Source organism: Frieseomelitta varia, unplaced genomic scaffold (assembly GCF_011392965.1).
Source record: "Frieseomelitta varia isolate USP_RPSP 00005682 unplaced genomic scaffold, Fvar_1.2 scaffold_784, whole genome shotgun sequence".
Taxonomy (NCBI): Eukaryota; Metazoa; Arthropoda; class Insecta; order Hymenoptera; family Apidae; genus Frieseomelitta; species Frieseomelitta varia.
The window spans coordinates 43,970-56,001 of NW_025110572.1; positions in this window are offsets into that span (position 1 = coordinate 43,970).

Sequence of the window (12,032 nt, forward strand, 5' to 3'; positions counted from 1 at the left end):
TTATATTATTATATTATTATATTATAGTTATATTACATATATTATGTAATATACTACTTTTTTTCAGTTATTATATTATATATCAATTATTAATTATTTACATTATATTATTATATTATAGTAATTTACATTATATTATTATATTATTATATTATAGTTATATTACATATACTATGTTAATATAAGTATAGTAAGTATAATATATAATATAAGTTATATTATATATATTATAATACAATATAATTATATTATATTATAGTTTATAGTTATATATATATTATATATATAGTTATATATATTATATATATATTACATATATTATAATTTATAGTTATACATATTATATATATTACATTATAATTTATAGTTATTTATATTATATATATTATATTATAGTTTACAGTTATCATATTATATATAATATTATAATATTATATATATATAATTATTATATTTTTCAGGTTACCTGAAGACGCTTTCTGTGTACAACTACGAAGAGTTGCGCACACTTTATGCGAAGAGTTCGACAACAATTAATTAAAAATTTCGAAATAAATAAATAAATAAATTGTTGCATCGTAAGTAAATAATTTGCACTCGAAAGAAATGTAGTTGTTATCGTAATTTTTAAGTTGTCGTAATTATTAGTCTCAGTCTTTTCTTCTTTTGGCAATACAACTACATCTTGTTCTCAATTTGTTACAAAGTACTACGCGAGAGTTCAATTTTTACATTAACATTCAGAAGAGCAACTTGATTCATTTGTCCCTTCCAATCAAGGAGCTCGGAATATTGAATTTTTATAAATTTATAAAATGTCGAATTGATATATTTTGAATTTTTATACACGTATTTATGAAACATTGTTTTACGACAGAAGTGCCATAAAAATTTAATTCTTAAAAAGTGTTATTTCGTTATTTAAACATACTGTTGTTTGTTGATGACACTCGTCTTATTCTAATGTTAGAACTATGAACAATCAAAGTAGGGATGTAGGACTGGGAAGTGCAATTGACAGAAATTCGTAATACGAGTTTTTCTAACTTACACGTTTTTTCTGAAAAATCATCGAAATTTCTAAACAATTCACGATATTATAAGTCTAAAAAAATACGAATACTTGTTACTTTGATCGTTCTGACAATTCTAGTATTTTAATCATTCTAGAAATAGAAATGCCAAATCAATGTGACGATCATAAAATATCTATATTCTCGTCGGTGCATCAAGTTGCACTTGACAAAATTCGTTCATTCGTTCGAAAATTTCTGTCGAAAATTTTTTTGTAACACGCGACAAATATTGAAATATTCTGCATGAAAAGTCTTTCCATCGACTTAAAGATCGCGATGCCATCGTTTGAAACTCGACAGACCCGAGGTAACAAGAAAAAGGCGAGGGGGGGAGAATGTTAGGAACGTATGAAAGAAATCGATTTTCCATGCGATAGGGCACGACTATGTTTAATCAAGTATACGGAAAATAGAAAACACAGTTTTTCGCGGGAATAATGAATCCGCCTGGGAGAGAACAGTGGAACCCCGTAGGGGCCAAGAAGGAAAGGGAAAGAACACGAGTAGATGGTCGATAGGTTCTCGAAACTACAATAGGTTCTTTTCTATCAAAGGGCAGTTTCATCGAATCTCGAAGAAGCTACTTGACTCTTTTCGTTTCCCTTTCTTTTTTTCGAAACGTCTATGCAAAAAAATTTAAGCTCTCGATCTCAAAGTTCCATACAGAAACTTTAGAAAGACAGATATGTTTATAATTATAAAAGAGGATGCTAAGGCATCTATACCGGGTGTTCCAATGAAATTTGTGTACTTTGAATATCTTTGTTTTTCTTTTTTTTTAGGGAAATATGAAAAAGCTTTGTCAATGTGAATTATTGAATACAAAGTGAGCCATAATATGATAACACGGTTTTTTCATAGAGAACACAGTTTTCCAAATGGTGTATATATTCTATCGGCGCAGCTCGTGCATTTTTTTATACGTATACACAAAAAAGAGTATTAATCCACGTGGATAAAATTATTATTTATATTATTATTTTATAATTATTAGCTTAGCAGATATTTCAATATCTATATTATTATATTATAATATAATAATATTTATTATAATATAATTTTTATATTTCAATATTATATTCAGATATTTCAATATCTATATTTATATTATTATATAAATATAATAATATTTATACAATAATATAAATATAGATATTGAGGTGTCTATATTATTATAATATAATATAATAATATTTATATTATTATTTTATAATTATTAGCTCAGCAGATATTTCAATATCTATATTATTATATTATAATATAATAATATTTATTATAATATAATTTTTATATTTCAATATTATATTCAGATATTTCAATATCTATATTTATATTATTATATAAATATAATAATATTTATACAATAATATAAATATAGATATTGAGGTGTCTATATTATTATAATATAATATAATAATATTTATATTATTATTTTATAATTATTAGCTCAGCAGATATTTCAATATCTATATTATTATATTATAATATAATAATATTTATTATAATATAATTTTTATATTTCAATATTATATTCAGACATTTCAATATCTATATTATTATATTATAATATAATAATATTTATATTATTATTTTATAATTATTAGCTTAGCAGATATTTCAATATCAATTTCGCAAATTCCAAATCCCAGAACATTACTCTTGACTTTCCTCGTCTGAAATTAAAATTAACATACCTATTTCCAAGCTAATAGTTTCACGATATATACTCACAGATTTACAATTTGAAATAACTCACGATGCTGTAAATAATTCACGATGTTGTTTGTAAAATGAAGTTGAGAAATTTCTCTCACACGTACGTGATTACTGAAAGGCTGAGATCAATTCGCAAACTGAGAATCACTGAGATTGATAATTAATTTAGTAATTAATTTCTATTGAAACGCACGCGGAACGAAAATATCTCGTTGATCTCGCGCGAAAATTCAAAGATGGCGACGCGGCGATCCCGTTACGGAAGCGCGGCGATTCGTGAAAATTACGTTGCGAACGTTTTCTCGGAACAACGAGGCGAGCGGATCGCGAGCACCGGAAATGAATACAGACATCAACGACGCGGCCCTCTAATTTTCCTGTCGTGTCGTGTCGTGTCGTTTTGTTTTCTCCAGGGCTCAGTCGTGTCCACGCGAGGGAAGAAAGGGAACGAGTGTAAAAAGCGCGGTCTACCGACCGATTCAATACACCGTCGAATAAAGGCCAATACACGGCAGAGAACCGGAGTGAGCTCGTGGCTCGGCTGACGCGGACAACAACGAACTCGTACCGTTTTCCCACTGTCGTCAGCGTTTTTCTACCGGCTACTGATCGCCTCCGAGAAAAATCGAGTCGCAAAGCCGGAAACAATCAAAAAGTGACTTTGGAAAAAAAAAAAAAAAGAGAAAGATCGAACGTGGATACGCCAATCGCTCGAAAATTCGTGGACCTATTTGGTATTTTCTGTGGAATTTGTAATACGATGTGACAGGTATAACACGTTGTAATATTGTATTTTATATTTTGTTAAATACTTTATATTTAGTGTGTATTTTGTATTTTACTCGATGTATATTGTATTGTCTTTCAGTCTTTTTGAAAAAAATTTGTTATTTTAATTTGTAGTTTATATTTTGTTACAATTTTATACTTATTGTATATTCTGCATTTTATTTTACACGATATATCGTCTTCCAATCTTTTTTTGAAAAAAATTTGTTATCTAATTTGTATTTTATATTTCGTTATAATTTTATATTTATTGTGTATTTTGTATTTTATTTTACTCGATATATGTCGTATTGTCTTCCAGTCTTTTTTGAAAAAAATTTGTTATCTAATTTGCTTTGTTATAATTTTATATTTATTGTATATTTCGTATTTTATTTTACTCGATATATATGGTATTGATTTCTATCTTTTTGAAAACAATTTGTTATTTTAGTTTGTAGTTTATATTTTGTTACAATTTTATACTTATTGTATATTTTATATTTTATTTTACTCGATATATGTCGTATTGTCTTCCAATCTTTTTTGAAAAGATTTGTTATCTAATTTGTATTTTATACTTTGTTATAATTTTATATTTATTGTATATTTCGTATTTTATTTTACTCGATATATATGGTATTGATTTCTATCTTTTTGAAAACAATTTGTTATTTTAGTTTGTAGTTTATATTTTGTTACAATTTTATACTTATTGTATATTTTATATTTTATTTTACTCGATAAATGTCGTATCGTCTTCCAATCTTTTTTAAAAAAATTTGTTATCTAATTTGTATTTTATATTTCGTTATAATTTTATATTTATTGTGTATTTTTATTTTACTCGATGTACATGGCATTGTCTTTCAATCTTTATGAAAAGATTTGTCGTTTAATTTGATAATCTATGATGAGAGGATACTTAAATCAACTTACATATAATTAATAACATACGTTAATATTATGTAAATGTGAATAATTATGTAATTATTATAATTAACAATGTACATTAATAATATGTAAATATGAATTAATTATAAATAAAAAGTTTCAGTTAAATTACACGTTTAATTAAATCAAATGTATCTGAGAATAAATGAACTAAAAAAAAAAAAAAAATTGCACTTTCAGATAATTAGTTTCAATATCAATTTAAAAGAGAATTCAATAACAAATTGGATAAATTGATTGGTGTACAAATTGCCCGCATATTTTATAGACGTAAAATTATATAGTGTATTTTCATATATTCAAATAATTTCTCGTACAATGAATAAATAAAAGTTTGTACACAAAAATCACTATTTTTTTTTTTTTTTTACTTTAATGTCCCTGATGGAAATTTCAGTTGGTAGTTCCACTATTAAAACCTGAAAATTTCATATATATACATCAATTGTCACCGATCATTTAAAGAAGAGGATTCTAAAGATCCGGAAAATCTTATTGACAGAGACAGGCGATGCAAACTCTATTCTTCATCAAAGGTTTCGTATTTTTCTCCTCGGACGTGAGAATTGAAAAAAAAAAAACAAAAAAAAATTGTCCATTTATTTGCGTTTCTTGTGAACAAGAAAAAAAGTCGCACGCCTCTCGGGCTAACGACACCGAACTCTCATTGCCGTCCGCCATTTCGAATTCAAGCGCCGACGAAGGATAAACACTCGCGAAACGACTCGCGTTTCCATCGAGATTATGAAATTCCCCTCGGCGTCGCTGCAAGTACCGACAGCGGGAGGCGAGTATAATCTTGCCATTAACCTCCGCGCGTTCGCCTTGTCCCTCGATCCTCTCTCCACTTTCCTTTCCCGAGCTTCCTTTCCACCGACGAAGAAACACCGCGCGGCGGCGTGCGACAGGTAATAAATACCTGCGGACAAATTGCTTCGGCTATTTGACATCTCTCGTCGTCGAAGGTGCAACGACCTAATAACAATCAGGGTGAGAGGAATGCGCGGCATGCAGACGGGCAAGGGCGGCTCGCAACCCCTCCCGCTACGCCCATCGACGTCCACTTTGTCGTCGATCGAGCGAGAACTTAGCTTGGTATATTGTACGCACGATATTTCGAAACTGTCATGTTATGAGAACGTCCAGCGATCGGCAAGCGAGTGACTTTAATTGAGAAAAGTAAAAGCAGAGGATGCAGCGAGAACATCCGAAAACTGTATTATATACAGGATGTATAATAGAAAGTTTAGAATTGAGAATGCGTACATCCAAAAGTCATCCGAATGAATTGACATTCGTAATTTAAATGTATAATTCAAGAATTTAAAATTGAATATATGATTTTCTAAAATTTAATTTTATTAATAGGTAAACAATAAAATAATTGAATACGGAATAGAAAATAATAAAAATCCTTTTATATATTAATAAATATGTAAAAGTTATTAAAACATTATTAAATGATGTAGAACATGCAAATAATTTTTTTAATGAAAAATATTAATGTTAATATTAAGTTGATATATGGAAATTCTGTTCAAAATTAAATTTTCTGTTTAAAATTATTAAATTTAATCGAAAATTTATAAAACGACAAAAAAATTTAATTGGAATGAATTTTATAATTGTTGATAAAAAAGAAATTTGCTGTCACGATGATTTTTCATAATAATAAATTATTCAATTATGGAATGGAAATATTCTTACTTTTAAAAATAATATTAATAAAAAAAAATTTATTAAAAATTTTGAATTTATACATATATGAAAATGTAATTAAACTGGACGTAGAAAGAGTGCATTTGAAATACATGAAAAATTACTTCCTACCAAAATAATAAATAACAAAAGAAATAATTTTTGAAACATAATGAGAAAATCGCATTTGACTCAAATTTAATATAAAATTAATTTAATTTATATTTTGATGTTTTATAAAAAAAAAAAAAAAACAGATGGGAAGAAACTTTTAGCCCTATATTATCGGACGAAAATCAGACTTTCTTCATGAAAGTGTACAACACACCTGATTGGCTCTGACACACTTCAGGCTGGCAGTAAAAAAATGTACTTACAAGAAAACATACCAAGGTGTCAATCACCGATTTTGATGAAAATTTATTTTCGTTCTAGAAAAAATAATTGATACGTATTTTCCTTTATCGGCAATCATCGATATTGAAGGACCCAGATTCCTCTTACATTTCACAAAAAAAAAAATCTTCCCTTCTACTCAGACGGATTTTCAAAAATAGCTGAGAAATACCCTGATCCTGTCATAAATCTCCCAAATCTGGCAAATTTTCGCGCATTCTTGTACCTACAGATATCGAACAGTTCTCAATAATGGTTCGAATGGAAATCGTCTGAGAAGAAGTGGGTCCAAATTTCTCGACGAGAACTCACGTCTCGACCAGGTTCAGGTTGGTCAGGACAATCACGAGGTGTTAGGTTCGATCGACCCCTCGATCGATAAACGGTCATTGGCTTCTGGCGCTAAATTCCAGACGGACAAACCCTCCATTGGATTCGGTACATACTCGCGTATCTACGAACATGCAGGGAAGGTTCTGGGAACCTCGATGACCGGCTACTCAAGCACACACAGTGGTGAGCCACGTCCTGAGATGTGTATAGCACCGTTCCAAGCTCCCTTGTCCCTCGCTAGAAGCCTGCTATCTGTACGCGGTATGTAAACAATTAATCTACACGCGATTCTCAGCGGCGAGATTACGGGGGAATCGTTACTTTCCGGGTGCCTGATCGATAGCCTCAAGTATGACGGACGCGACAGTTTGCCGAGATTAATGGCGGGAGAATAGTTGTGGGCCCCTCAAAGTTGAATTACATACTACGGACAGAATGGAATGAATTTTGTAAAATTTTGTGTGAATTTTGTAAGAAGAGCCGGAGATATGTTGAAATAATAAATTTCGAACGAAAATTGTGAATTTTTAGCGAAAGATGCGAAAGAGTGCTGAGAATGATAGAGTTGGATGAATTTTGAAGGAATAACGCGAAATACTGTTGAAATAGAAGATTTGGACAAAAAAGTTATGAATTTTTAGGAAAAAGTACGAATGAATGATGAGAGTATGTTAAGATAATAAATTTGGAAGAAAGTTATGAATTCTTAAGAAATAACGCGAAATACTGTTGAAGATTTGTTGAAATGGTAAAGTTGGACAAAAGTTATGAATTTTTAAGAAAAAGTACAAATGAATGCTGAGAATATGTTGAATATGAGATAAATTTGGACAAAAGATATGAATTTTCAGCGAAAAATGCGAAAGCGCGCCGAAAATATGTTGAACGTGAGATAAATTTGAATAAGAAGGTATGAATTTTTAGGTTAGGTTGCGAAAGACTACTGGAGATTTATTGGAATAATAAATTTGAATGAACAATATGAATTTTTAGGAAACAGTACGAATGAATGCTGAGAATATGTTGAATGTGAGATAAATTTGGACAAAAGGTATGAATTTTCAGCGAAACATGCGAAAGAGTGCCGAAAATATGTTGAACGTGAGATAAATTTGGATAAAAAGATATGAATTTTTAGGTTAGATTGCGAAAGACTAGTGGAGATATACTGAAATAATAAATTTGAATGAAAATTATGAATTTTTAGGAAAAAGTACAAACGAATGCTGAGAATATGTTGAATATGAGATAAATTTGGATAAAAAGGTATGAATTTTTAGGTTAGCTTGCGAAAGGCTACTGGAGATTTATTGAAATAATAAATTTGAATGAAAATTATGAATTTTTAGGAAAAAGTGCGAATGAATGCTGAGAATACGTTGAATGTGAGATAAATTTGGACAAAAGGTATGAATTTTCAGCGAAAAATGCGAAAGAGTGCCGAAAATATGTTGAATATGAGAGAAATTTGGGTAAAACGTATGAATTTTTAGGTTAGCTTACGAAAAATTGTTATTCATAAATTTAATTACAAATTTGGATGAACTGTATAAATTTTTAGAGAAGGACACGAAAGAGTGCCTGAGAATATGCTGAAATGATAAATTTGAATAAAAAAATATGAATTTTTAGGAAAAGATCTGAAAGAATGCTCTATATTACAATTATAAATTTGTAAAAAATATAAATTTCTGAAGAATGCTGAAATAGATGGATGCAACTTGTTTCGAGTTTCAAACTAAATTTATCAAATAAAACTTTTCATTCATAACTAGTTATGTTCTCGAACACTCGATGATCGTGACACGTTGGACAAAACATTTTGAAACTTCGCTGTGACCATTACGACTATATCGATCCAGTCTAAAATAAATCTGAAAATGCATGTGATACAAAGTCATAAGATATATCAAGTATTTCATCAAAAAGGGATCGTAAAATTATTTGCACAATTCTTAACTGATGGCAGTGAAATTATTTTTAATTCTCGTTGATATAACCACGGTAATTCTGTTTCAGTATAAATGAAAGTATAATGAAATTTCGTAGAGGTTTCACACAAAAACACACGTACAAATATTTCACACGGCAAACATTCAAACACGTCCAAATTTGTCACTGTAAATTACAATCTGAAATTAAATACTTGTTCTACAATTTGTGCTAACATTTTCTTCATATCATTTTAATACCACGACATTGTCAATTCCAAACAGTTCGCCCCGAAACGATGCATTGAACATAAACGTAGCGGTTGATTATCCTCCGATTCAATTAAGTCGTGATTGTTTCCGCTCTTTAGTAGCCGTGCACTGTCTAAATAGTCAGCTGTGTTCCGTGATTTGGCACGCGGTATAACCGAGAGCATATTCTCTATAATTCAATCACGTTCTCATTTTATAAATTATCCGTGGCACCCGGCCGAAATTTAAGGTACCCCCGGACACACCGTTCAATTCGAATTCTATCAGTTACGGGGGCGTGTTTCGAATCGAAGTTCGTTTAAAACGGGAAACACAAATTACATGTAAAGGATCGATAGTTTAATTCGCAAACAAAGCGACGCAGCAGCTGCGGTGCAAGTTTCGCCTGACGGTCGAGTTAAAATTAACCAATTGATTGAGGTTTTCGTTTATTTGCCAGCAAACTGAAACCGGATACAGCAGCCGGTGCTGGCTAAGTTCGCAAAAGTGAGAAAAATATATACAGAAAGCTAAAAGACGAAACTGAAGAAAAATTTATATTTTTAACTGTTTGCTTATTTTTATACTTACATTTTAAACGTTTGTGTTTCTCTAAACTTCGTAAGAGAAAAAATCTTATAACAATCCGGTCGACGTCATTTCAAAGTGCGAAGCTTCCTTGACAATCCTATGTTTTCTCAAAGATATTTTACATCATAATAGATGATATTTTCGTTCTCGAAAACTGTAGAAATTCAAACGCCTCTGAAAATATGGAAAAAATTTTTCCTAGTGACTTAAATCTACCACTAAGCTCACGAAGATTGAAATCTCCTCCTTAGAATGATCTTTCAAAACTTGCTGTGACGATTTTTCTCGTCATTTTGTTGAATTTTGGACATTTCAATGACAAAGAGTTAAGATCTCTTGAATCTCTGATAAAATTCAAACGTTTTCAAAAGTGTCGAAAAATTCATTCCCATGACTGAGTTCATCACAATTTTGAAGATCTCAAGTCTCCTCTTTACAATGACCTCTTAAAATTTGTTGTACGATTTCTTTCCCTCGATTTTATTGAATTTTGAACGCTAGAGTTAAATGAGAAAGTATTAGGACTTTCTGAATTTTTGTCCAAAAATTTAAACGTTTTCAAAAATATCGAAAAAGTTTTAAAGCCTGCTGTGTGATTTTCTTTCGCGATTTAATAGAGTTTGGAAGGAAATATTAAGAAAAAATGTTGGAATTTCTCGAAATTTTGTCGTTTAACTCCAACGTTCAAAGTGCGAACAAAATCGTGCAGCAAGTTTTAAGGGGTCGATGTAAAAGGAAGACTTCAATCTTAATAAATAAATAAATATTGTAATGAAAGAAATTTGTTTCAATAATTTCAGAGACTTCGACGACAAAAGTATCCTTGCTTTTCCATCTGCTGAATGATGTAGAAAACATTTTTGGAGAAAAGACGACTCAAGATTGGCAAAGTAGAGATTTCATAACTTAACTCAACTGGATTGTTCTACGATTTAACCGAATTTAAACAGTTTAAAATATCGACTGAATGTAATATAAATTAAAAATTTCTTTACAAAAAGAAATTTAGTTTCTGCATACTTACTAACATAAATTTACTAACTTTACTGATATAATTAGTAGAAATTTAATAATTTCGCCAATACAAATTTCTGTCATCTGCGTCTTTCAGAAATTCTCCGCGAAAAGCTTGGAAATTTTCAAAAACATGATACATTATATTATACATTATCAACGCCACAACTCGTTTTAATGCTTTTGATACCGGATTTCGAGGGAAACGAGAGCGAATCTCCCAGTTAAAAAGTCGCAGAAAACATCCGCGTACTGAAAACTAGCCGACGATAAGAGTGCCCGATACAAGTCTTTCAGCTGCAAACGAGAATGTAAAATTTATTCTCCCGCGGATTTGCAAGAGTTCTGTTCGCATTCGAAGCGGATATTTCAGTTTTTCAACGGGTAACAAGTCAACCGCTCCGGTTGTCCCGTAATTCATTTCACGCGTTTCTGAAAGCTGGGAAACGCTGAACGACAATGAATTTTAAAAAAATCGTCCCCTTTACCGGAAATTTCAATAATTTTGCACAAGATACGATTATTTTATGCACGTACAGTCGGTTGCAAAATCATACCGATCCGCCGAGTGAAACTTCGACGATTTTCCAATTCCTACAGTTAATATTAATACCAATCTCTTCGTTCTGTTAGCGTATTGTATTCATTTCTGAGCGAGAATTACAGAAATTTCAAGCTTTGTAGCTTTCAGAACGAAATTTCCGATTATCTATCAATGCCAAAATTGTACGTGCTATTGATTTTTATTGTAAAAATTATTGTCAAATCTATCTCAATCTATAATATAATCGTTTCACCTCTTGCTAGTGATATTAAAATTCAATTCGAAAATATTCATTAACTTTAATTATTTACCATCGTCGAAATAAGTAAGCGATGTCAATTAAATATTTTTATTAAATATTTAATATTACTTTCATGGAACTATTTAATTGTTATCAAAACATATACAATAAACACAATTGACAAAAAAATTTGACAGAATTTGTCGTAAACGCGTGTCAAACTTGAAGGATGCACGTAGATTTTCGCGATTGATTGTACTCGGTGCGAGTTTACTCGATGGAAATTTGATCATCGCGACGTACACGGGGAAAATGCGCAATTTTCAATCTATTAAAAAGCTCTCGGCGCGATACAGCCAGCAGCAGGGTAGATCTTGAATTTAATAAACTGATGAAAATACGTATGTACGTGGGATTACTCGTATTTTTTCAACACTTCGCTCCGTGCTTTTCTCGATCGAGTGATCAAAGTTTCATTCGATGAACAAACAAACAAAAAAAAAAAAAAAAAAAAAAAA